The 3,443-nt window shown below is 36.3% G+C and overlaps 1 long non-coding RNA gene across 1 annotated transcript; it reads right to left on the reverse strand.

Annotated features, from left to right (window-relative positions):
* Positions 1 to 617: 617 nt before the first annotated feature.
* LOC116175366 lies at positions 618 to 1,302 on the reverse strand. Its single transcript, XR_004146296.1, has 2 exons — positions 1,083 to 1,302; positions 618 to 1,034 (listed from the first exon to the last, which is right to left on the reverse strand). It is a non-coding gene; the product is annotated as an uncharacterized LOC116175366 (long non-coding RNA).
* Positions 1,303 to 3,443: the final 2,141 nt, after the last annotated feature.

The following is a 3,443-nucleotide window of genomic DNA, read 5'->3' on the forward strand; positions in this document are numbered from 1 at the left end:
AAAGGATGCTTTATGTGTCCTCCTTCCATTTGCACACAATTCGAGCACTTAAGTCAAATGTACTACATGAAGGCAGAAAATCAACTCTGTATCTCACTTAGTTTATATGAGTACTATACGGGAATAAAATATCGGATCTTTTTTTTGAAACAGCCTGTATAAGAGACTGTAGAAATCCAAATGAACAAAAATGGGTTAGAGAAACGATTACAAAGAAACATTGGTGGTAGGTATAATATGAATGTGAAATTTCGGAAACTGGGACAGCGCACGGAAGACATTTGGGCTAGGAAATAAAGTAGAAACACGTATAAATTGTGCACAGCGCTTGTGCAGATAAAGCGCATTTTTTTTAACCGAAATAGCTTTTGTTATGACATCACCAATGGATATATTTCTCAATCGCCCTTTGTGAGTACCTCTTCCGACAATCCGTTCTTGAGATAGAAGGGAATATACCCGATCACGATAAGAGGTCGAGGAGGAGGGCTATGGTTGGTAGAAATTAATTCCATTCGTTGAGACCTTTCATTAGAGTACCAGCATGGCCATGAAGGATAAAACTAGTTCTACTCCCCCTCCACGCCGTACTTTGATAAGACAGAAAAAAAGGTTCCTTTCGTTGAGACCTTTAATTAGAATACAATGAGAGATAAAATTAATGTTTAATGGAAACTGTATTTAAACGTCTGGAAGGTTGTCATAAGCATCTTGGAAGTACTTATTCAATTTGGGCCCCGGACATTTATCGTTATCCCAATCGTTTGAGCCGAGTTGATCGTTGAAGTAGCCCAAGAATCTTGTGCGGAAGCATTTGAAGTTAATTTTTTGAAGTTGATCAATGCTGTTCTTCAGTGCGGCATCGTCGCATTTATCGCATCCCTTATCGTGGCGTACCTCAATTTGTTTGGTGCACTTGTTAAATTTGTCCTGGGGACGAATTGAGACACCCGAAAGGAAACTTGATCAACTGTTGTCTTTGTACCTCTAGATCGTCGATTCGTCGCATTTTTCGGCGCGGCAACGCTTATATTCTGAAAAAATTCACATCAATTTGTTAAAATCTATACAGAAGAACTTACTTTGAGCATTGCAGGCAACGGCAAGGCAGACGACTGTAATAGCTAACAACTTCATTTTGAATGAACTGTGGATAACAATTTGCTTCCTGCTTTTATACCTGCCTTATCTTTTGTAGGTTTTTCGTGATTTACGAAAGTAAATTAAGTGTTTATTTGCAATATATCACCAGCAACCCTATATTTGGATTTCAACGAATAATCTAATCTGTTAGAAAATGTTCCGATTTTCCATTGTGTTTGCTTATCATTATTCATTAGCACAGATAATATGGGTATTTTTATCTGTGTCATTAGGTAAGACACCTTTGAGAGTATATAGATATGAATTTAGTGACGGTTATCTTACCCATGGATCAATTTCTTTTTAATTAATTTACACAACAAATGGATACAAAGTGCAAAGTTTCCAGATTGTTTTGGGAATTTACACATTTATGCAGGAATGTACCTATGCTAAGCGACATGGAACTTGCCACTTTGCCCGGTAGCGAGGGAGGTCATGACTAACACATGCAGATGTGTTGCTAAATGCTAAAACAAAGTTAAAGCGCGCTGCAATTTCCCTAATCGGGAAAAGTAAATAATAGGATTCGGTAGCGGTATCTACGGAATAGCAAATGAAGGAAAGCGAAGCCTCCTTTTATAATTAATGCAACGGAAAGTAACAAAAAACTTACCTTGTAATTAAACCCAGCGGTATAGATTACTGTGCAAGAAAAAGCAAAAGTGCCATAAACTTATGTAAAAGCAAAAATTAAACGATATGAATGCAAAATAAATGTAAGGAAAAGCTCAAAATTACGGTACATACGAAACGTAATTTGTAAATAATCAAATATAAACATATTAGGTACTCGGTTAAACGCCAAAAACAAAAAAAATCTCAAAAATTCCGGTACTTACAAACGTAAGTTGCAAAGATGCAAAAGGCAGAAAGATCTCCTCGAAACAATTGCTTTACCTTTTATAAAATTCGGCTATCCCATGGAGGGATCGACGGTTTTTCCACCCTGTAATGAGTCTTAGCATTTAATTTCATTAAGAGCGTTTCTTTTGATACCCCACATGACTATGCGGGATGATCTTTACTGCAACACATTTATTTAGCTACTATTAATTTCACTTACTCAATTGGCCGGATTGAAATATTTAAAATCGGTAGTCCTATTGTCCATTGGAATTTGTCATGTCGGCCTATCGGTCTCTTATCAACCTGGTAGCGGCGTAAACCTGCACGGCTTTGCAGTTTTTATGCCTGTTTTAAATTACCATAGGAAACAAAAACTTGCAAATATGGTTTAACGTGTCTGAAATTCTAAAATATTAATAATTCTTCTAAATGACAAGAGCTTTCGGGCCCAACAAAAATAATTGAAATATCTTGGCGGGGACGGTTGCAAACGGCGGATTCACTGCACCTTACTTTAAATCAAATATTTTAACCTTCTATTTTCAACTCGGGCAGTAATAGATAAAAAAGTTAAAATCGTGTAGTTGTTGGAAATGCTGCAACGTGATCCAAAACTGAAATTTGAAAAGAAAAATCAAAATCGGCAACCTGTGGTTTTTGTTACCACTTGTGTAGACAATGTGTAACTTAATCTGAAACGTACTTCCCTTTGATTAGAATTTGAGAAAATAGACATCACTGGTGTAGATAAGAGAAAGCCATTATTAACGAGCTCCTATCGAGTTTATAATTTTGCGGTCTGTCCGTCTGTCCGTTAGCACGATATCTCGATAACGAATGGACCGATCACGATTAAATTTTGTAGGTGGATTCTTTATCAAATTTGTAGATCGGATCTCGAAGTTCTTGAATTGGTAATGTAGGTCAAAACGAAAGGCTTAACTTAACGCTTTTTTTAGTTATGAAGGTATTTAAATGAAATCGGATACATAGGCGGGAGTATAAAATATGGTTTTGCGCTTGTTATAGCCATACCCAGGGCCAGCAGCTCGTTTGCTATATTTGTTTACACGTTCATTTGACTTTAAACTGTGGACGGTAACACGAGATTGTTAAAGTTGAAGGAAAACTCAAATTAAGACAGGATTTCAAATTTGGATGTGTAATTTAAGTGGTTGAAGTTGTCATCACATTCAGAATATGTTGGTGAAATAGTCGCAATTGCAAGGATTTAGATTAAATGGGATGAAAGATATGCATCCCACTTTTTTTGAGTGCAAGGCGGGAATTAGTTATGAAAAAATTATAATTTGGGATTTGGTTACGTGCATGGCCGTCATAAGTGAAGTGCCAAAGCGCCAAAGTTTGTAAAATTTGTTTGATTTGTTTATATTTACCTACCTTAATTTTTTGCATTTAATCGTGTGATATTACAATTTTCTTCGAGATTT

Source organism: Photinus pyralis, unplaced genomic scaffold, assembly GCF_008802855.1.
Source record: "Photinus pyralis isolate 1611_PpyrPB1 unplaced genomic scaffold, Ppyr1.3 Ppyr1.4_LG7, whole genome shotgun sequence".
In the NCBI taxonomy this organism is placed as follows: Eukaryota; Metazoa; Arthropoda; class Insecta; order Coleoptera; family Lampyridae; genus Photinus; species Photinus pyralis.